The sequence below is a fragment of the Silene latifolia genome, chromosome 9 (assembly GCF_048544455.1).
Source record: "Silene latifolia isolate original U9 population chromosome 9, ASM4854445v1, whole genome shotgun sequence".
Taxonomy (NCBI): domain Eukaryota; kingdom Viridiplantae; phylum Streptophyta; class Magnoliopsida; order Caryophyllales; family Caryophyllaceae; genus Silene; species Silene latifolia.
Genome location: NC_133534.1, coordinates 104,407,316 through 104,432,710, shown reverse-complemented (window position 1 = coordinate 104,432,710; position 25,395 = coordinate 104,407,316).

Below are 25,395 nucleotides of genomic sequence, written 5' to 3'. Positions count from 1 at the left end.
CAGGGTTTGTAATCTATAAGCTCCCTGGCCGACTATTGAGTCAATCAGGTAGGGACCTTCCCAGGTTGGGGCCAATTTGCCAAGGATTTATTTCTTTTGTGTTTTGGAAGACTTTCCTGAGGACAAGGTCTCCTACCCTGAATACTCTGGCTTTGACAGTCTTGTTGTAGCTTTTTGCAACTCTTTGCTGGTATGCTGCCAATCTAATGCTGACTGCATCTCTTAGCTCTTCCGTTAAGTCCAGGCTGTCTTCCATTAGGGGTATATTGCTTGTTATTGTGTTCAGGCTGAAACTGGCTGATGGAATGTCTACCTCAGCCGGGATTACTACTTCACATCCATAGACCAAGGAGTAGGGGGTTTGGCCTGTGGATGTTTTAGGCGTGGTTACAAATCGGCCCAGGAGGACCAGGGGAGCTCTTGACCCCATCTGCCTTTCCTTCTTTCTAGCTTCTTCTTTATGCAGCTGATTACTACTTTGTTACTGGATTCTCTTTGTCGACCGTTAGCTTTTGGATATCCTGGTGTGGAGGTTACCAGGTTGATGTTCCATTGAGCGCAGAAGGCTGCTGTTCTTTTTCCCACGAATTGCGTGCCATTGTCGCATAATATTTCAGAGGGGATGCCATATCTACATATAATGTTGTGTTTGATGAATGCTATGACATCCTTTTCTTTGACTTGCTTGTATGAATCAGCTTCTATCCACTTGGAGAAATAGTCAGTCATTGCTAGCATGAAAACTTCTTGCCCGGGTGCTTGAGGTAGTTTCCCTACTATATCCATGCCCCACTTCATAAATGGCCAGGGTGCGGATATGGAATGTAGTTCCTCAGATGGCTGATGGATATATGGTCCGTGAATCTGGCAAGCTTTACATTTAGAGCTAAATTCCAGGCAATCGGCCCTCAAGGTGGGCCAATAATCACCTGTTCTGAGTACCTTGCTTGCCAGGCTCCTTCCGCCTTTATGATTTCCACAATATCCTTCATGGATTTCTGATAATATCTGCTCAGCTTCTTGTGGTTCCAGGCATCCGAGGTACGGCCCGACACCGCAATTTCTTAAAAAGCACGTTGTTAATAATAGTATATGAAGCAGCTTTTATTTTTAGTGCTCTGGCATCTTGCTTATTTAGGGGAAGGATTCCCTGTTGTAGCCAGTCGTAGTAGGGTTTTGTCCAAGAATTGACAACATAAATTGGGAAACTTTCATCTTGTTTATTTATTGCAGGTTCTAATAAATGTACGATGGGTATTTTGTCGAAGTCAAGGGGACTGAAGTTGGATCCTAGGCCAGCTAAGGCATCGGCCGGGGTATTCAAGTCCCTGGGAATTTGGTCAATATTAAAATTGCGGAATTTTGCTTTTAAAATTTGAACGATTTCCAAATAAAGCATCATTTTTGAGTCTTTTGCAGTATATATTCCGTTTACTTGGTTGGAAATAAGAAGGGAATCAGTACGTACCTTCAGGTTTTGCACACCAAGGTCAATACATACCTTTAATCCAGCTATTAGGGCTTCATATTCTGCCTCATTATTGGTAGCCTCAAATGCACAGCTTATAGCTTGTACTATCTTATCCCCCTGTGGCGATTTTAGTACTACCCCCAGGCCTGTGCCTCTCATGTTGGCTGCACCATCGACAAATAGGGTCCCTTCTAGGTCTTTTTGGTCGTTGGTCAGTTTGTTTACTTCTTTTATTAGGTCGGGTTCTAGGGTTGGACTAAAGTCAGCCACAAAGTCTGCTAGTGCTTGTGACTTAATTGCTGTCCTTGGTTCAAATGTTATGTTGTATGTGCTTAGCTGGACTGACCATTTGCACATTCGTCCGGACAATTCTGGCTTCCTGAATACAGACTTGATAGGAAGATTGGTTCTGACTATTATAGGGTGGCTTTCAAAGTATGGTCTTAATTTTGTGCAACTCATAATTAAAGCTAAAACATACTTTTCAAGCAGCCCATACCTGATCTCTGCATCCAGTAGACTTTTACTTACGTAATAGACAGGGTGTTGTTGTCCGTCTGCTTCTTTGACCAAGTCTACACCGACAAAGAAGTTTACGCGGATCGATGTATACTTTGTCGGGGTTCATAATTGACTGGTTTTGCCAGCAAGGGAGGAGAGGATAGATATGTTTTCAGGTCTTCAAAGGCAGCCTGATGATCAGGGGTCCATTGAAAGTCCTTGTTCTTCCTTAGCAGATTATAGAATGATTCGCACCACTCTGACGATCTTGAAATGAATCTGTTCAGGGCCGCTATTCTTCCAGTCAGCTTTTTTATGTCTTCGACCGTCTTTGGTGGTTCTAGCTCCAGGAGAGCTTTGATTTGTTCAGGGCTGGCTTCTATTCCTCTTTTTGTCACCATATAGCCCAAGAATTTGCCTGCTGAGACTCCAAAATGGCATTTTTGTGGGTTGAGCTTCATATTGAATTTCTCCATTATTTGAAAGGCGGCTACTTCCAAGTCTTTGACGTGGTCTTCTGCCTTTTTTGACTTAACTACCATGTCATCTATGTAGACTTCCATAGTATCTCCTATTTGGTCTTTGAACATCATGTTGACTAGCCTTTGATAGGTTGCACCTGCATTTTTTAATCCAAAGGGCATAGCAAAGATAACAATATATACCTCTTTCGGTAATGAAAGTCAGCTTTCCGATCTGCAGGTGCATCTTTATTTGATTGAATCTACCGGAGGCATCCATGAATGTTAACATTTTGTGGCCTGCAGTGGCATCCACCATTGCATCGATGTGTGGCAGGGGAAATGGATCTTTTGGGCAGGCTTTGTTTAAGTCGGTGTAGTCTACACGGACTCTCCATTTGCCATTTTTCTTTTGGACGACTACTACGTTTGCAAGCCGGTCCAGGGTACATTACTTCCCTGATCATTCCCATGTCCAAGAGCTTGTCAACTTCTTGGTTGATGATTTCATGCCTCTCTGCACAAATTTTCTTCTCTTTTGCTGTACAAGCTTAAATGATTTGTCAATATTCAACTTATGAGTTATAATATCAGCATCTATACCAGTCATATCAAAATGTGACCAAGCAAAACAGGACATTTTAGTTTTGAGAAAGCTGACCAGATCGGGTCTGACCGAGTCCGGTGCATCTGACCCTATAAGTACTTTCCTATCAGGGAATTCTGGGTCCAAAATGACTTCTCCTGTTTCCATCTGTGATTGTGCAATATATTCTCCCCTGACTGGTGACTTTAATTGCTATGCAAGGGACTTACCTGACTTTGAGGGTTTCAAAGCCTGAGTGTAACATTCCTGACCCGTCCTCTGTTCTCCCCTGATGGTGGTTATCCCCCATTCGGTTGGTATTTTCACACATTGATGGTATGTTGATGGGATTGCTTTGACATTATGGATCCATGGTCTGCCCAGGATTACGTTATATGAGAATAGGCAATCCATTACTCCAAATCTTTCATATGAAGCCACGCCTTCCACATAGGTTGGCAGGCTGATTTCTCCCAGGGTGTTCTTTGTTTCTCCGCTGAATCCAACCAGGACGCTGGATTTCTTGATGATCTTTCCTTCATCTATCTTCATAGCTTTGAGGACGTCAAGCATCACCAGATTGATTGAATCGCCTCCGTCTATCGTGGATTCTTGATACCTTAGTCAAGCCAATTTGCATGGTGATTACCAAGTCACATCATGGTGTAGATCTCGATATTCCCCGCAGTCCGAGTCATCAAAAGTAATAGCAGGCAATGACTTGGACCGGAAGGGGGTCAAGTCTGGATTCCCTGGATATTCTTTTGGCAAACCGAGCTGGTCGGACCACAGATTTCTGATCCTCCATTTATGAACTTAACTTCATAGATGGGGGGAGGAGGAGGAGGAGGATCTCTGCCATTCCCTGAATCTCTCTTGTTTTGTCCTTCATCTTTGTTCTTTGGCTGCTGGATTAAGTCTTTCAAATAGCCTTTCTTTAGAAGATATGCCACCTGTTTCCCGAGTTGGATGCATTCTTCTCGTGGTGTGCCCGATGTCCCGATGGAAGTCACACCATCTCGTTGGGTCTTTCCCGGGATTGTCGGATTTCTTGGGCCATCCGACCGTATCTCCCGTGCTTTCCAGCGTTTGATTAATCCTGCCGCAGATTAATAGAGAAGTTATATTCGGGAATAGTTGGAAGGCTAGAAAGGTTACCTTTGTGTTCTTGTGCCATGTTGACTTGGATCGTTCGGGCCTGGAATAGGGTGCTTGATCCGGTGTTGCCTCCTTTCTAGTAGGAGCTTTTCCTGTTAGTGTGTCCATAGCCTTGCTTTCCTCCGGATGAGTTTGTCCTGAAGTTGAGATCTTCCTCCAATCGACATGCTCTAGGGCGATGGATTGAACAAAGGGCAAAGGTTGGGCATGCTTTTTTGGTTAAATCTGCATAGATGTCACTGTCAAGCAAGACTCCTTGCCTGAAGGCTTCTACCGCTGTCTCTTCATCACACCTGGGAATGGCCACCTTCTCTTTGACAAATCTGACCAGGAATTCTTTGAGAGATTCTTCAGGAAGTTGTTTTACCCTGAGCAGGTTACTGGGTCTCTTGTCCATATCTCTGCTGCTTGTGAATTGTTGGTTGAAGGCATTGATCAGCTCTGCAAAATTCTTGATACTTCCATTTGGGAGATTAATGAACCATTGTAATGCTGCTCCGATCAGGGTTGTACCAAAGCCTTTACACATGCAGACCTGCCTGAGTTCACTGGGTATTGAGGCAGCCAACATCTTCTGTTTGAATATGGCAACGTGATTTTGTGAATCAGAGGTCCCATCATAAGTTCTCATGGATGGAACGGTAAATTTCTTGGGGAGATCAATTTTTGGAATTTCATCTGCTAAGGGTGAATCTGCAAAGCTGTCAACTTCTACCTCAGCCACAGGGTCTAGTACTCCAGGTATGTTTTCTATTTTGTTGTGGAGTTTTTGGATTTCCTGAAGCATAGCCATCATTATTGCTCCTTCAGTTTTGTTTGTTTCATCATTGGAGATGACTGGGGTACCGGATAATGTATCCTTCTCCGGAGTTCCAAAATTGGAAAAGTCTATGTTTTTGATAAAGGATGAGAATGGGGTTCATGGTTCGAATCTGGTCTTGGAGCCCGAAGCCTGATTTTCTAATTTTTTCCTCAGGCTAGACTCAGATTCCTTCAGCCTATTGATTTCTGCTTCTGCTTGGGCTGCCTTCTCTTGAATTGCCTCCAGTTCTTTGATTTTAGTCAGGGCAGCCGCTAATTGTTGTTCTGGGGTGAGTTCCACCATTTTTGTATGTGAATATTAAATGGAGAGATGGTAAAAGGAAAAAAAAAATTTGATTAAAGAACTAGACGCCCCACGGTGGGCGCCAATTGTTTTAGCAGGATTTCCCCTGAATAGATCCCGCTTTATTTAAAGAGTGATTTGGGTATCTAGTTCTATAAGTTTTGTATATTGTGAGTGAATAATGAGGGAGGACGAAGTGTAGGGAATATCACTTGTATTATTTTGATAAGCTGAATACAAATTTGTATAAGTAATTGAATACACGGGAATAAAAGATAAATTGTAAAGTAGCTGAATAAAAACCAATGAATAATGAATCCCTTTACAAATGCTTGATTATGCTATTTATAATTCTACCAATATTAATGTTACATTATTCTCAACGTTCTTCCCCGTTTGTAGGAGTCGTTGCCAGATTAATAGGGCACGCTCCCTATTAATTCGCTTGACCTGTTCTACTTCTTAACTGATCTTCAGTCTTTCCCGTTTAACATTCATAGATGATGTAGCTTTATAGTTGGACTTGGTCTTCCTTGAGAATAGGACACGGTTATTGACTCATACAACTGCACTTTTTGTTTATCTTCTTAATCCAGGTTGTTTGAATGCCCTACCAGGCTATTCCGTACCTACTATCAGGCTCTTCTTCCAGGATCTAATAGCCTGCTTATCCTGTAATACTCTTCATCTGCCAAATAGTAGTCAGATTTGTCTGGCCCCTGGAGGTCTTAATCAGCCTAGTAGGGTCAGGCTAGGTTACAGTCAGACCAAGCTAAACTGGGCCTAACACCTTCCATTAAAGGTGGCAATGAAAACAAAGAATAGAGGAAAACATACCTCTATCGGGTACCAGGCAAGCCTCGACAACCGGAAGGTGTCGTAGGCGACATCCTGCAGCAACAGCTCCTCACCTCCCTGGCCGTGAAGGTGCTCCTCAACCTCGTCAGGGGTCGACTCCTGGAACAACACCCTAGGCGGATCGACCGGTACCACGAAAGTCTCAGTAAAGCACTGACGAGCTAAACGCTCACCCATGTACCAAACCGGCTCGATCGCCGTCTCAAGGTACAAACGCTGGGAGCTGCGAGGCCGTAAACGCTCCCTGGCAACGGCTAGCACTTCTGTGTAGTGCTCCCAAGGCCACCCGATAAACTGCACTCAAGGCAAAGCTAATCAACCAACTGGGGGCTTCCTAAGCTACCTAATCATCCTATCTCTATCTATTTCTACAAAGAAGAAGGAGTAAGAAACAGCTACTTACGTCATCAACTCGAAGGGCGTTCACACGACGCCTGCAGTCCTCATAAGTCGACTAAATCGACTTCTTCCGAGCCACCGTCCAAGCTCTCACAGCAGGGTAAGTCGAAGGGACGCCACCAGTGCTTTCCGGACGCATAGGGATGAAGTAAGCATACAACCAAACCTGTAACCAAACACAACAAACACAAATCAGCCAATCTTTCAAAAATTGCCAAAATCAAAATTAAAATCAAAATCAAAATCAAAACTACAAAAAGACGCTCGTACCTCCAAGATGAGGTCGGGACAAACCAAAGTAGGGGCACTACCATCCCCCACTGCCTCCGGACGCAACGCCGCGTGCATGTACCGATTAAAACTCGCCAAGGTCGGCGTAACCCAGTCAAACTGACCCAAAGTGTCAAGGTCAGCGAGCAGAGGAAGTACCTTGGTCGACAAGCGCTCACCCTTGTCACTAAAGTACGTGGCACCCAAGAAGTACCACTGTCACAACCGCGCCTCCTACGCGTCAGCTCTAGCCTCAGCCTCCGGACTCGCCAACGGTGCCGGAGCGTAGCCCACCGCTCTCCCTCTGAAGTGGTCTCTCACATACGAGCTCGCGATCAGGTACGGGATAACGTCATAAGGCTCGGGCAAAATGGTGCCGATCAGACGAGTAACCACAGGAGAAGACACCCTCTCCATTGTCTCTGTGAACTCAACAGGCGTCTCGCCACAGGGGAGGCCGGATATCATGGAAAAATCCTCTAAGGTCACACCGACCTCCCCGAACTCCATGTGGAACGACGACGTTGTATCCCAGTACCGATCCAACATGGCACGAATCAAACACAGGTTTGACCAAATCAAAGACCTGTGAATGTCCCGTCAAGCAGCCACCAACGGCCCAAAAGCCGACCTCTCTATCAATGCCCTCGTACCGGCTCAGAGAACGTCGTAAAAGCCCAGACAGGTAAAACCCTGAGAAAGTTCTCATGGTGCCGATCTCCTGAAATCAAAAACAAACAACGTCGGAACACCTATTCAGGTCTGACACTTCAAAAGCGACGAATGTTCAATCAAGTGACACAACTTACCAGGCCCTCATGTGCGCGGTAGGAGATGTGCCTGTCCAGTCGAAGCAACAACTGGCTACCATCGAAACCCTCAGCCCAAGCAGGTGTCGCCCGCAGGTTCAGCCCCCGCGGAGCTGTAACCCGTCTGGCTTCCCAACCCGTGACGTGAACGTCGTCCTCGACCGTCTCCACCCTCTGTCTTTTCTGACCACGAGACTCAAAGTGATGGATTGGAAGCATCTCAACGAACCTAACGACGTTCTGTAACGTCCGTCTGGTCGGTCGAGGAGCCCTCCTCCTCCTGGTAACCCTCCTCCCAAAGGTACCAGCCTCAGACCCTGTCTAAGCTCTCTGAACGCCAGCAACCCCAACAATGGGCCCCTCACGGATCTCAGCGGCTATCTCGGCCCTAACAGCCTCCTCGGAGGGCCCCTCCTCCTCAGAAGCGTGCTCCACTGTCACGTCAGGTGCACTTGCGGGAGTACTGACTGGCCCTGTCCTAAACAAGTCCTCTAAAGCCGTGACAAGGGATCCAGTAGGTCCCGAACACACTTCTGCGAACAAAGAGCATCAGCCGAAATTTTGGCATTACGACGGCGTAAAATGGACAAATCCAAAAAAAAACTGCAAAGCAGAACAAGGGCAATCCCGCCCAAACGCAACCAAACAAAACAATTTACAAAAAAGTCACAAAAAACGACTCACCCTTCTTTTCAAGAAAAATAGGAGTCAAAACAACAACCACAACAAAAATGGAACCACAAGACTCGCACAAGGTCCGCCAACAAACCAAAATACATTCCCGATGCAATGGGGTATTTTTCTACAGCTTGAAAAGACAATTTCTACGCCAATTTGAGCACAAACAGGTCAAATTTTCAAAATGGGACCGCAACGAGGCAACGTAATTTTATCACATCTCAAAGCGACCTAAACTACCAATAAGGTCGTTTCAAAACAAACTGACTCAATTCAAGCCCAGACGAACGCTTATTTTGTCAGACATAAGACCGTCACAAAAGGCAAAAATTCCCATTTTGCCCACAATACCCAACGAAGGTCCACAATGGCAAACACGGTCTTTCCCTACTACAATATAACCTAGTGGGACCCATTACCCAAGCAAATAAACTTGGCATTGTGAAAAGAGACGGTTTCTTCGCCTCACTCACGTTTTTCGAGCATAGGGAACGTAAACGGGGACCAAAATGCAAACTAAAAGCACCCCTATACTCCTAAACAAGTTTCTAACCTAATGCAATCGTCAATTTCACTCGAAATAGCCTCAATCAAAAACGCCCAAATCGATTTTAAGGGTATCAAATTTCGCCCTAATTCAATCAAAAAGACCAACAAATTCAAATGGATTCAAGAGGAAATACATACCTTGAGATGACATGTTGATGATGGCACGAACTCAAGCAAGCAAGAAGACCAACAATGGCGATTTGTTTGGGTTTTGTCGAGAGGATGAAGAAGACGAAGTGAGAATGATGAGCAAGCCATTCTCGCGTCTTTTACAGAAAAATAGGGAAGCCCCCTTACCTCGCCAAGTAACTCGCGCCTCAATGGGGTGCTCCCTGCTTCATTCAGCGAAACTTTGGGCTTTGGCCCAATTTCCCATAACAAACCTTAAATCTTCAAACGACGGCAATTAAAACCGTCATTTCAACAATAATAGTGAAAATACAAAATTCACTATTTCTTCGAAATTCAAACGACGGCAATTAAAACCGTCATTTCAACGATAATAGTGAAAATTCAAATTCACTATTCCTTCAAATGTCAACGGCGGCAACATAAACCGTCACTTCAAAAACATAATAGTGAAATTCAAATTCACTATTTTTCAAATGTCAACGGCGGTAACATAAACCGTCACTTCAAAAAAAATAGTGAAATTCAAAATTCACTATTCCTTCAAATGTCAAGGGCGACAACATAAACGTCACTTTAAAAACAATAATAGTAAATGTAACACCCCCATACTCCAAGTGCCTTACCAGGACCACTCAGGTATGAAGACATCACCATCTCGGTCGCCCGAGGCATGATAATCAAATAGACAAAACAGAAACAACATTTATTATAAATACTTTAATGAATAAATACAATCCTTGAAACCGAAATGAAAAGTACGATACATTATTCCAAACTATCTGTTCTCAATCAAATATAAATAAATACTAAACTACAAATGAAGACTCTATCGTCATGTCGTGGCCATCCCAAATATCCCAAGACTCATCTCTTTACTCGCTCAATATCTGCTCACCATCCCCGAATGGATCACCGCAGTTTTACAAAACAACACCGGGTCAGTACTAATCACACAATCAAAATAGATAACAACATTAAGACAAACAGACAAATTTTGAACCGCCACACACACACACACACATCCAACCAACCGTCTCAATCACCGATCGTCCACTTTGGACCACCACCCGGGGGGGACCGCAGCCGTTCCCACCTAAGCCCCGCTCATCGTACGAGCGATAACCCTGTCCATTAATGTGCACATCCCCTTTCGTGGCGGGTTCCACGAAGGGCGAAACTAGGGCGTGAGATCACTCCCGCAAGTGACCCCACTCAGCCGAGAACGCATCTCGAGAACCATCAACAAACACAACCACAATCACAATCACAATTACAATCACAATCATCATATCAAACAACTAACTACAGCACATCACCAATATCCCATTATGGGACTAATACTAAGTAGGAAATCCTACCTGGAATGCACAACACGCAGACGGTATCTACAGCTGTATCAAAACGGCTCCTCTACGAACTCTCCTCCTACCATACAACACATAGATACTACTATTCAATTACTACTCATAAAAACCCCCAATTCCTAAATTAGGGTTTCACCAATCTTAACAAAACATTATATAAATTACATTAAAAGCTTACCCTCGACGCAAGGAATCCAACGACACAAACTACGATGCAAACCGACCGTCTGAACTCCGGGAATTGTCAAGAACGCGATTAGGAAGAAGAACAAGTTGCTTTCTCTCTTAAACAGGTTTTAGGTTTTGTAAAAAGTGATTTAGAACAATGCCGAATAAGTTTAAATACCTTAATCGCGTAATTAACAAAACCCGAGAAAAACCCCCGTAAAACCGGACACTCGATCGAGTACCCAAGGTACTCGATCGAGTACCCCCCTACTCGATCGAGTGCCCCAGCTACTCGATCGAGTGCCCAACAGGTCAGAAACTATTTATCTTCGCAACTTGCCCTTACTCGACAGAGTAAGGGCTACTCGATAGAGTACCCCCAAGACATATAAATACGGAGTATTACAGTCTTCCCTCCATAAAAAGAACTTCGTCCCCGAAGTTCAAACCACTACTAAACAAAGGTACTCCCATAACATTCCCGACTTATAACCAAAACAAAAACAACATAAGACATGGTACTAACCCAACTTATCCCGACAACCATACCGACACAACATATAAAAGGGGTATAAAACTCTTAAAAACTCTCGCGATCATCTCCTACCCCCCTAAAAGAAACAAGGTTACGTCCCCGTAACCATACATACCTGATCAAAAAGGAAAGGGTAACGCTCTTTCATGATATCCTCTGCCTCCCATGTAGCTTCCTCAGTCTCGTGGTTAGACCAAAGGATCTTAAGCAAAACTGTCTCACCATTCCTTGTCTTTCTAACCTTTCGGTCTAGGATCTGCTTAGGTACCTCAAGATATGATAAAGACTCATCCAGCTCTAAGCTCTCTGCCTCCAACACATGTGACGGGTCACTCACATACTTCCGCAGCTGCGATATATGAAACACATTATGCACTCTCTCCAACGCAGCTGGTAAAGCCAAACGATAAGCAACTTCCCCAACTCGCTCTAAGATCTCATAAGGCCCTATAAACTTCTGACTTAGCTTGCCTTTCTTCCCAAATCGCATAACTCCGCGCATAGGAGACACTTTCAAAAGAACCTTATCCCCGACCTGAAACTCTATATCCCGGCGATGTAGATCTGCATAACTCTTTTGTCGATCCTGAGCTGCTCTCATCCTTTCCCTGATCATCTTAATCTGTTCAACCATCTCATGCACCATCTCTGGTCCTAACACCACTGCCTCAGCACTATCGTCCCAACAGATTGGACTCCTACATCTCCTCCCATACAAAGCCTCAAACGGTGCCATACCAATACTAGTGTGATAACTGTTGTTGTAAGAAAACTCTATCAAGTCCAACCTCTGCTCCCAGCTACCACCAAAATCCATCACACAAGCTCTCAACATATCCTCCAAAGTCTTGATTGTTCGCTCAGTCTGCCCATCTGTCGCAGGATGAAATGCTGTACTCATCTTCAAAGCTGTTCCCAACGATTCCTGCAACTCTTTCCAAAACCTCGATATAAACCTCGCATCTCTGTCAGACACTATGTCCTTAGGGACTCCATGTAACTTAAGCACGTTCTTTCGATAGGCCATAGCCAATTGTGCCTTAGTCCATGTATCTTTCATTGGAACAAAGTGAGCTGACTTGGTCAGACGATCCACTATTACCCAAATCATGTTGTTACCTTGTTGACTCTTTGGCAAACCCACAATGAAATCCATGGAAATGGATTCCCACTTCCACTCAGGCACCTCTAAAGACTGAATCTTACCTTGTGGTCTTCTCTGTTCCCCTTTAACTCTCTGGCATGTCAAACAACGGGACACAAACTCAAATTGTCTCTTTCTTCATCCCAGGCCACCAGAACGTTTTCTTCAAATCCTTGTATAACTTATCTCCACCTGGATGAACTGAATACGGTGTGCAATGCGCCTCTGTCATGATTGTCTTTTTCAACTCCTCATCATTAGGAACACACCACCTACCATCAAACCTCAAACTACCATCTGTATGAATAGAAAACCGGGACACTGTCCCTTTCTCTACTCCCGCTCTCCACTCAACTATCTTAGGATCCAAAGCCTGTTTACCTCGAATGTCATCATAAAACTCCATATGTACTGTCATATCACTCATGGTATCTCCTTTCTGCATCATATGTATCCCAAAGCTCGCTACCTCTTCCCTCAGCCTCATCAAAGATAGAGCTGTACACAAGGAATGTACACTCTTCCTACTCAAAGCATCAGCAACAACATTGGCCTTCCCTTCATGGTAGATAATTTCCATGTCGTAATCGCCAATCAACTCCATCCACCTCCTCTGTCTCATGTTCAACTCCTTCTGCGTGAAGATGTACTTGAGACTCTTGTGATCAGAAAATACCTTAAAGATCGCTCTATAAAGGTAATGTCTCCAAATCTTGAGAGCAAACACCACTGCACCCAACTCCAGATCATGTGTAGGGTAATTCTCCTCATAAGGCTTCAATTGCCTAGAAGCATAGGCAATCACTTTACCATTCTGCATCAACACACATCCCAGCCCATTCTTCGAGGCATCCGTATAAACCTCAAAATTCTCGCTCCCTTCAGTAATGCTAGGACAGAGCTGTGGTCAAACGCTCCTTTAATGTCTGGAACGCCGTCTCACAACTCTCATCCCAACGAAACCTGTTCTCTTTCCTCATCAACGCTGTCATCGGTCTAGCTATCTTGGAGAAATCTTTCACAAACCGTCTGTAGTATCCAGCTAAACCCAAGAAACTCCTAACCTCAGCAACATTCTTTGGTGCTTCCCACTTTGTCACTGCCTCAATTTTCGCCGGATCCACAGCTACCCCATCTTTAGATATCACATGCCCCAGAAAAGCAACTTTCTCTAACCAGAACTCACACTTGGACAGCTTAGCATACAACTCATGCTCCCTCAAAGTCTGCAACACGATCCTCAAATGCTCCTCATGCTCCTCCTTAGTCTTAGAGTAGACTAAGATATCATCGATGAACACCACTACAAACTGGTCCAAGAACTGCCTAAAGATCCTATTCATCAAATCCATAAACACTGCCGGTGCATTAGACAACCCAAACGGCATCACCACATACTCATAATGGCCATACCTCGACGTGAAAGCTGTCTTCGGTATGTCCACATCTCTAATCTTCACCTGATGGTACCCCGACCTCAAATCAATCTTAGAAAAGACTGTCGCACCACTCAACTGATCAAACAGGTCATCTATCCTTGGCAAAGGATACTTGTTCTTTATCGTCACTCTGTTCAACTCTCTGTAATCTATACATAACCTCAAAGTTCCATCTTTTTTCTTCACAAATAGAACTGGTGCTCCCCACGGCGATACACTTGGTCTAATGTATCCCTTCTCTATCAGATCATCCAACTGCTTCCTAAGCTCCTCCATCTCCTTAGGACCCATACGGTACGGTGCCTTAGAGATTGGCCCCGTCCCTGGCTTCAACTCCACGGTAAAATCTATCTCTCTCCTCGGTGGTAACCCCCGAATCTCATCGGAAAAACGTCGAAGAAACTCTCCCACCACTGGTATATCATCAACTATCGGACTCTCTATCCGGTCATCTCTCACATGGCATAAGATCAAAGGACACCCCTTCCTCAAATAAGACTTCAAGGTGACAAATTTGCAATCAACTTAACCTTGGGTCCGACTAGAAACCCCTTAAGACACACTAACACCCTTAGGACCTCTCAAGGACACTTTCTTTTGATGACAGTCTATCTTAGCTTTATACTTTCCTAACCAATCCATCCCAACTATCATCTCAAAACCGTTAAAAGGAAACTCTAGCAAGTCTACAGGGAAGTCAACTTGCCCAACTATCAAAGATACATCTCTAAACAACCTCCCACATGGTACAGACTCACCTGAAGGTATAAAAACTTGCTCACTAACAGACTCATAAACTCTCAAACCCAACTGTTTAACATGACTCGAAGACACAAACGACTGAGAAGCCCCCGAATCGAACAAAACAAACGTAGGAATACCATTAACAAGGAATGTACCGGTGATAACATGCGCATCTTCCTCACCGCCTTCTTGTCCATCATGAATAACTTGCCACATCGGTCTTCCGCCCACCTCCCTGGACAAGATCTTGGTGATGCGGTCGGCTTAGCACCCGACCCTTGGTTGTTGTTGTTGTTGTTCATTGGTGTCTTCGATAAGAATTACCGCCGTTGCGGTTGCCTCCACTCTGTAGCTCGACCTCCCGGTTTGGCCATGATCCAGCCGGTCTGTTGCTCGCAAAGCTCTGTGTAGGTCTCGGAAAAGATCCTGGTGCACTCGTGCACTCATGTCTCTTGTGGCCTACCCCACCACAACCAAAGCGGGTCACTCCCCGGCTATTACTCACACTCCCGGCCTCCCCAAAGGAAGCCCCAAAGACTAAATCCGGATCCGTAAGAAAACCCCTTAGACCGATTGTGGTTGCCTTTCTTGTGATTAGATTGGCCACCACCCTCGCTCTCCGACTTCCTCTTCTCACCACCTCCTCTCCCGAGCCATCTCCACTAATCTCTCGGCTCTCCTAGCCCTCTCATACGCTTCCTTTACATCGCAAAGGACTCCCACGGGTAACTTATCCATAATTTTCGTGGTTAGCCCACTCTCAAACCTCAAAGCCGATTCTCATCACTCAAACCCATGTCCTCGATATCTAGATTTCTCATTGAACTGCTCTGTAGTACTCGGCTACCGACATCTCAAATGGTCATCTTAAACTTATCAAACTCTTCCCTCAACTTACTTCTCACATGTTCTGGTACAAACTCCTTTCTCACAGCCCTACGAAACTCCTCCCAAGGTATAGCAGGTAAGCCTTGGTTGGTATACAATTCCTTAGCACTCACCTTCACTGAATCCCACCACTTGCCAGCTGCCTCCCTCAGATAGAATGCAGCTGATCCACTCTCATCTCATCGGGACAAAGTGGACTAAATCCAGTATATTCTCCATCTCCCTCAGCCAACTATCAAGAAGGTTAGGCTCCTCAACTCCCTTGTACTCCTTCGGGTTAAACCTCGCAATATAGAGGCTGACTTTAGCATGGTCAACCTACTTCTCCTTAGCCTTATCCTTGTCCTCATTCACTTTCTTTAGGGTCTCGGTAAGAGCATCCTGGTGCTCTAACATCTTGACGATGTCGTCCGTAGTCATAAGCTCAGCTCTCGCATACAAAGCATTTCTCTTGGGCGGCATCTTGAAACTATACATATATAAGAAAGGGTAGATAGGAACATACGTACTAAACTTCAAAACACGAAAACTCGCTGCCTAGCACCTACTCGATCGAGTATCCAAACCCACTCGATCGAGTAACGGGCTACTCGATCGAGTGCCCCCATGTACTCGATCGAGTACCCAAACTCCAGAACCAAACAGACCTTCTGATCTCTAACCCACTCGATCGAGTATCTAGGCTACTCGATCGAGTGACCCCCTACTCGATCGAGTACCCCTAGTTACTCGATCGAGTGCCCCAAAGCGCGATTCTGGACACAAAATCGTCAAAAACCTATCCGATCGAGTCAGCCTTACTCGATCAAGTACCACCAATACGTAAAAGCTACCCGCATATTACGTCATACACTAACATGCTAAACTTTCATAAAATTACATGATATCGTAATAAATATGCTAGTGTCTATTCTACTAACAACAAAATCAATTCCTCATGCTATTAAAGCCACATTTGTAAATCATTCAACATGTTATCATCTCATTAACATGTTCCACATATCATTTTCTTTCACATGCTCAACTTCTTATTTCAACACCAAACAACCATCACACTTCATCACATTGTTAACAAGTTTACCAAACACGCACATGACTCGACAAACACTTTCCCCATGTGACCGGTTCAAAGTTGTAGGGCGACCCCTTGCGACTTTAGGACGTCTCCCAAGCCTTTGCACTAGCTCCTACAACTTTTACCCCGGGTTCATTTTAATTGACTCCCTACGTTCATTAAGTTCATTGGTTACAGGTTTCAGGATCGTCGCTCTGATACCATTTGTAACACCCCCATACTCCAAGTGCCTTACCAGGACCACTCAGGTATGAAGACATCACCATCTCGGTCGCCCGAGGCATGATAATCAAATAGACAAAACAAAAAACAACATTTATTATAAATACTTTAATGAATAAATACAATCCTTGAAACCGAAATGAAAGTACGATACATTATTCCAAACTATCTGTTCTCAATCAAATATAAATAAATACTAAACTACGGCGGAAGACTCTATCGTCATGTCGTGGCCATCCCAGCTATCCCAAGACTCATCTCTTTACTCGCTCAATATCTCGCTCACCATCCCCGAATGGATCACCGCAGTTTTACAAAACAACACCGGTCGATTACTCACACAATCAAAATAGATAACAACAATAAGACAAACAGACAAACCAACCGCCACACACACACACACACATCCAACCAACCGTCTCAATCATCGATCGTCCACTTTGGACCCGACCCTGCCATGGGGGACCGCAGCCGTTCCCACCTAAGCCCCGCTCATCGTTTAACGATAACCCCGTCCATTAATGTGCACATCCCCTTTCGTGGCGGGTTCCACGAAGGGCGAAACTAGGGCGTGAGATCACTCCCGCAAGTGACCCCACTCAGCCGAGAACGCATCTCGAGAACCATCAACAAACACAACCACAATCATAATTACAATCACAATCATCATATCAAACAACTAACTACAGCACATCACCAATATCCCATTATGGGACTAATACTGAGTAGGAAATCCTACCTGGAATGCACAACACGCAGACGGTATCTACAAATTTGTATCAAAATGGCTCCTCTACGAACTCTCCTCCTACCATACAACACATAGATACTACTATTCAATTACTACTCATAAAAACCCCCAATTCCTAAATTAGGGTTTCACCAATCTTAACAAAACATTATATAAATTACATTAAAAGCTTACCCTCGACGCAAGGAATCCAACGACACAAACTACGATGCAAACCGACCGTCTGAACTCCGGGAATTGTCAAGAACGCGATTAGGAAGAAGAACAAGTTGCTTTCTCTCTTAAACAGGTTTTAGGTTTTGTAAAAAGTGATTTAGAACAATGCCGAATAAGTTTAAATACCTTAATCGCGTAATTAACAAAACCCGAGAAAAACTCCCCCGTAAACCGGACACTCGATCGAGTACCCAAGGTACTCGATCGAGTACCCTACTCGATCGAGTGCCCCACCTCTCGATCGAGTGCCCAACAGGTCAGAAACTATTTATCTTCGCAACTTGCCCTTACTCGACAGAGTAAGGGCTACTCGATAGAGTACCCCCAAGACATATAAATACGGAGTATTACAGTAAAATTCAGAATTCACTATTTCCACGGCGGCATCAAGAGTCCGCTATTTCAAAACAAGCCCATCCAACACGGCTATTCTCACGGTCGATCAACCGACCCCACCATGGCTGGCGAGCCTTAAAATGCGCCATGGCTGGCGAGCCTTACTACGCGCCGCGGCTGGCGAGCCCTCCGCATATACGCACCATGGCTGGCGAGCCTTACTACGCGACATGGCTGGCGAGCCTTACTACGCACCACGGCTGGCGAGCCCTCCTCATGTACGCACCATGGCTGGAGAGCCTTACAACGCACCGTGGCTGGCGAGCCTTACCACGCGCCATGGCTGGCGAGCCTTACATTGCACCGCGGTTGGCGAGCCCACCATATGTATGCACCGTGGCTGGCGAGCCTTACAACGCACTGCGGCGGGCGAGCTCCTTCATATCCGTAACACAGCTGGCGAGCCTTTGTCCGCAAACAAGATACAACCCAAGGACGTATCCCGAAGATGCCTCAAGTGCGACTCCTTATCAAGCTGGCGAGCCTTTGTCCGCAAACACGCGAAGATATATCCCAAGAGGCTTCAGGTATGACTCCTTCTTATGGCTGGCGAGCCTTTGTACGTAGTCTAACGGACTTTAAACGACCCGCACGGACAGTCGACAGACTCTAAACTGTTCTTGACGACAGGTCCTTAACTCGTACCCTCGAGTCGCCATAACGTCGCCCTTCCGGATGGCAGGTCCTTGGCCCGAATCCTTTTGAGCCGCCTTGACGTCGCTTGGGTCTTCAGGTTGTAATCTTCGATTGATCTGGGGGCTCTACTTTGACTTTCGTCCTGTCCAAGCCTCAGTCAAAGTGTGGGCTCTGTAGATACCTAGTATCTGCTGAGACTCCAACAAACACCCGATGATTATCGGACTACAACATCCTTTGGAATCGCAGCGTTTGATCGATAGTTCGTGTACAACTTTACGTCGGAAAACTTAAAACGATTTCAAAAATAAAACATTTCCAAAGTACCTGGAGTGTTTAATTCATGAAGACGGGGTCACAATGACACTAACTAGAGTCAAAACCGTCACCAGACAAAAAACCGACTCAAAATTCAAATCCCGACTCCAACAAGGAGTCAAACACAAAAAACAAACCATTCAAATGCTTCCATATTAAGATTTTCCGGGATCATGCATGGTCAAGTACCAATCATGTGCATACAAATCCTAGGATAAAACAAATCATGATTGCATTTGTGTGAAAGCGACAAGAATCCTCGAAGACGTGCGACGTGGCCCGCGCCTCTTTGAGCAGCCTAGGTGGCCACGTCGCTCAAAACTCACACAACCACTCATTCTCCTATAAATACCCCTCAAATGCAACCATTTGAAGGTTACGCGAGAGTCCGCCCCCTCCTTCTCCCTTAAACTTCTAGACCCGACTTACTAAGTAACAAAATCGACACGTGTTTACGACCTACCAATCATAAACACAAGCCTTACACATTTTGTTTGGTACTGTCGCCGTGCATTCGACCGACCCATTCGACTAACTCAACATTAATCAACATGTTTTTCAACAACATATTTTCAACTCATTTTCAAAACAAAATCTTTTTTTAAGGCACCTTTTTAAACTTATTTGATCGTGAGTAGTCGCTACGAGAAAACCGTCTCTAAAGTCGTCTACGTCGCAAACATCAATACACGTAAGTTTGAGGGTGTAAACAAGTCACTTTATTTCATGTCTTTACTGTTTTCATAACTTAATAAACATGAACAATGTATAATACGATTCAAATATAGGTTAGATGAGCCAAAATCGAGTTTTGGCCTGAGACAGAAGCCCTTTGCTATGCAAAGAGGCTCGCGCCTCAATGGGGTGTCCAGGTCAGACTCAAACGTGTTTGAGTTCGTCTTTCCTTCAACACTTTCTTTTATTTTTTACTTCTTTCATTTTACGGTTTTTACCATTTTTATTCATTTTTATGACAAATATTTTGACCATTAAAAAATTCATCCTTGGTTCCACATACCATGACGGTTTATTCCGTGACTCGATGATATTATTGGTTAATTACATTTTAATGAGTATTTTAACACCTTTTTCTTTTACTTTACCATTTTCTCATTTATTTACATTTGTTAATATATTGGTCATAATTCATAATCATCCTTGGTTCTTTATACCATGTCGGTTTAATCCGAGTACGATGACAAACTTGAATAATTACAAAGAAATGTACTTAACATATTTAGTTCAAATTTAACATTTTACATTTTTATTTGTAAACTATGCTTTTCAAACTTGCAAATCCGACAACGAATATTACTAACATAATAGTAATTGTTCCAAGTCATGCAAATCATACTTGCAAATCATTAATCACAAGAAACGGTTTTAAACAACCTTTTTAACAACCATGAGACGCCCCTTGGGTCATCGTCTGACTCGCGCCCCAAGAGGCCGTATGTTTCCATGTTTCAGAAACCCGGGCAGAGCCCCTTCCCTCGCCAATAGGCCCGCGCCCCAATGGGGCTACCTGGCACTGTTCTGTCTCATTTTTGTACTTGTCTAGGACAATCCCGATTACGGTTAACCCGAATACATGACGGATCAGATTGACAAGTTTATGTTTTACAGTTTGTAATTTGACATCCTTTTTCAAACAATGGAATCGTGTTAAGCATCGTAATCCGAATTTTGTTAATGGATGTTTAATTTCTGTCTCACATGCAAATCAATCTAAATCCAACTTTGAGACCAATTTCTTGGTACATTCATAAACAACCAACTTATGAAATATTCACATGTTAGGTTAAGACTTTTGGATGTGCATTCATGCATTTTAACCGTTTTATCAACTTTTGCACTTAAATAACCACGATCGATCAGTAGAGGCCGCTAACGCGGGCGGGATTGGGTGTCCGATTAAAGGGCTTTCCAATACGTACCCTCACCCCTTACTCAGAACCTTTGGATAGTGGATGGCCTTATCCAGGGCGTACGAGAGTCATTTTAGGCATAGAATGCTAAAAGGGGGACGAGTCCTTATCTTAATTACCTATGTCAAACACCGCTTTTTGCCTTGATTGACCTAGGTATAAAGTGGATTCGAATGGGTTCCAAGCATCCCACAAATGTTTGGTGGCGACTCCGAACATCTATGCATCGTTTCGAGACCTTTACCGAGACGAAACCGACCGATCTAAAGCGATCCGGTCGAAAGCATTTTTACGCCGCCGAGCGTGGCTTTCAAAAGACCGCTGCATGTCCATAGATTGGCTTGGCGTGCAGGTGGCCCGTGACTACGGACCGGTAGGCGGCATCTCGCCCGCAGACCGGCTTGTGGCCCATGTCCACACGTCTAAAACACTCCGTAAATATACATGTACAACTACACATATATTTTATGCACCAATACTAATCACATTAGTCAATTAGTACTAACTCAACAATTAACTACTTAATTATTAATTCCCGTCTCAAACAATTTATTATTTAATTATCGCATAATTAAATAATAATTTCCGCGCCTCGAGTTCACAACTCGATATCTCTCTAAAATAATTAATCAACTAAATCTTAGTCAATTTATCAAGGGACTAATTAAACTGTATCTGATACAATTAATTAGCTTTCGTGTTGGGGTTCGTTCCTTTAGGTGTGACAGAAAGGGATCAGCCGAACACCGCCGTCTAACTACAGTAACGTCAAATCCTAGTTGACCAGCCATTACCGATATACGTTGATCAGCTGACTAGTATTGCCAATGAATATCCAATGTATATTACTTAATGAAATTTAATAATATTCTCATGCACTATTGTGGAGGAGAAAAACTCCAACACCAAATACACATACTACTTGCTAATTAATTACCCATAACGAATTTTCCTAAAAGTTATGGTTTAAATGACTAGAAAAGGGTATATCTTTACTTACTAGATGAAGGAGATGAAGAGGAAGGTGGTAGATCTTCTAATCCAAGCTTGAATCCCAAGTAGAAGGTGTTTGTGAGGGTTTAGAGAGAAGGGGGAAAGTTTGGAGAGATAAGGAGGAAGTTGGAAATGATTTTAGGGTTAGGGGAGAAAAGGGATTAATCCCGTGTTCTGAATACAGCGGCACTCGACCTAGTGTCGAGTCTACTCGGTCGAGTAGACTCACTCGGCCGAGTAGCACTCCACTCGGTCGAGTGGAATCACTTGGTCGAGTGTACTCTTCTCTTGGCCGAGTGGACCGACTCGATCCGCTGCAACGCCACACGGCCTAGTCCGGGTCTAGTGTACGGCTATCTTTCCCTTCCGAGTGCTCTCTTATTGGTTTAAAGGTCCTCTCATGTGTCCCAAGATCTATGTACAGGTCCCACAAAGGTCGGGTGTTACAGTTACACCTGCCCTCTTGAGACTGAAAATTTCCTCTATATTCCACGCGATTGCTTATTGTAGCGTTTAATTTGGAACTCTCTACCTATCCCCTGATTTATATGTTTCCAATCTCTTGGATTGGCTTAGTACTAACCTCAAATCTCCTCGTGTCTTCTGGCCCTTTATTTTTTCCCTTATCCTGTGGAATCTTTTGACCACGCGCAATGAGCGCCTCTTTGGTGACCGACCGACCGTACCCCATAATATGTGGCTTGATCACGTCTTGTACTAAGCTTACGCTTGGCATGCCGTCCAGTCAAAATCTTCCCATACTCCCCTACAACTTCCTCCGAACCTTCTTCTAGCCTCACGTTAGGCCCCTTGCTCCTACCCCCTGCCTATTTTCACAAGATTAATGTTGATGCTTCTTTCCGTCTTACCTCATTTTCTTCTGGAATTGATTGTGTTGTGAGGGCTTTGAATGGTAGCTGGGTTATTGCGTAGCGAGCTTTACACCATTAGAGATGGAATTATGTGAGCAGTTTATGTCCAATGGTGCTTTCATTATCAACTCTGATTGGCAAGTTGCCACTAACCTTATTTGTTCCACTATCACCCCTTTGTGTCCACTTCCTAACATTATCATGGAGTGCAAGAAACAATTCAAAGTCTCTCCATATTTAAAGATCATATTCGAAGGAAGATTAACCAACTTGGTTGGTGATTCTCTCACTCCTTTCTCGCTATATGATCGATCATCAAACATGGGAAACTTTTGCTGGAATATTGTACCGAGCATTCTTGACTCGCTCTATAAAATTGATTTGACTATTGAAGATTTATCCCCTAACCCGCCCCCCTAATGTACTCTTGTAACTTCATAATTTCTATTTAATTTATTTCTTCATTTAGCCAAAAAAATGTATAGTAAAACTTCAAAAGATGTGATGTCTACGTTAATCGAATGAGCAATGGTTTTTATTGTTGGAATATGTGTCCTCCGACAATAATGCGATCACAACTGTTGATCATGATGATCACATGTTTAAGTCTCATTTTAAAAAATACAATTGGGAAGTATTTTTACTATCAACTGGTCAACATATATCGGTAATGATTGGCTGACTAGAGTTTGACATTACTGTCGTGCGACGGTGATGATCAGTTGATCCCCTAGGTCATACCTAAAGGATAACACTCTTAATTGATCATTTAATTAATCGTATAACGTTACGAGTTAATTAAATTACTTGAAAATTGACGGACGATTTTGGAAGTAAAATTTACGTATCACATTGAAATTTGATTAAATGAGATACGGTCTGAGTAATCGAATTGTATCATTGCTCAGATGAAATTATTGTTTAAAGAAACAATTGAATTTAAATGAATTATTATAAATACAATTTGTTGTGATTTATAATTGGTAAAATATTTTGGTACAAGTAATTATGAATTACTTAGTCGATTTTTGTATATGACGTATTTTTATTAATACGTTGATTTTTAATATGTTAAAAATACATAACAAATTTATGTAACATATGACATGTGACATATTGACAATTGACAAAAATAAAATGGATTCCATGTTCTCCATTTGGCCGAAATAGTGGGAGGATTTAACATATATATTATGTTGATTAAAGTTAATGGAAAACATAATTATGTTAACCTATTGCTAGCCATGCACACCTACATATTCTTGTGAAGGTAACCATGAGCATGCATTGGCTCCATTTTTCCTCCACTCCCACCGGTTTTGGGAAGAGAAATCCTTGAGGTTTTTCTTCTTATTTTTGCCTAATATTCACTTAGAAAAGAACTAGTGATATTATTCATTCATACCATCTAAAAACAAGAGTTTTAGAAAGAGAAAAATTTCCTCCATCATTCCTCTCTCTCAACCGGTTTTGGGTGAGATACCAGATATTTTTGGGTCAATTTTTCTTACAAAATTAATATTATCTAGTATACATTATATTAATTTTATTAAGAGTGTGTCTTGGGTATTAATCCTTGAAAGAGATCCTATACTTGGGTCTTTGTTCATCCATAAAGGAAAGCACAAGAACAAGAGAGAAGGAGATCTCTCTTGTGCCCTATTGATCCGAAAAACTCATTGTAAGATGATGATTTCTTCTATAAATTGCTTACTAGTTTGCATGCATAAGATCATTAGTTAATTTTATGACAAATTAAATTAAAACATATATGAGTATGTTAAGTATATAGATCTACTTTTCCTTCAATCGGTATCAAGAGCCATGGTTGTTTGCATGCAAATCGGTTAAAAGTTTTTCCGAGTTATAAAGATTAACATATAAAACTTGTATAATTTGTGTTATTATGATATATCACGAAATTAATTTATGCATGTTAAAATTTCTGGTCCTAAATTTTTTTTAGGATATTTTGGTTAATTTACGCATTTTTATTGTTCTTATTATACAATAATGGCATTAAAATATGATTTTATGAGTAAAAATGTCATTTTCGGACTAAAATTAGCTATACTTAGTATTTTCCAGTGATTTTTGTATATGTTGTCACATATATTATTTTGAGATAACCTGTAAATTTTCATAATTTTTGGACTTCTTATGCTCGAAAAATGGATTTTTTATTATTAAATTCGGATTTAGGTGAAAAATAGGTTAATATGAGATAAATTTCGAATCTCGTCATAGAAATTTAGTATGTTGTCACATGCAATTTTACAAGATGTGTATAAAATAATAGGCTATAGTGAAGTCTTTTTGCATGATTTATGGATTTTTGAAGAAAAATAGCATAAATAGTGACATTATTAGTGAAAAATTAATAAAACATAATTTATGACTAAATAAAAACATTATATGTTGCATTTTATTATCTTTTTCAGATCTAAAATTGAAAAGTTGATGTATATAATTATTCACATGTTTTTATGATTATTTTAGTTAAAACCGATAAACCGCAACATTGTTTTTCCGGAAAAATTCGAAATTTTTAACCTAAGGTTTTGAACATTATGAGTGTCATGGTATTTTTCCAGAATGTTCATAAGTTTAAATTTCAAATTTTGAATTTATTTGAAATTTTTGTGATTTATTTGAAGTTTATAGCTTATTTTTGTATTTTTGGTCCATTAATGAACAATTTTAGAAATATGAGTTAATTATGGTAAAAT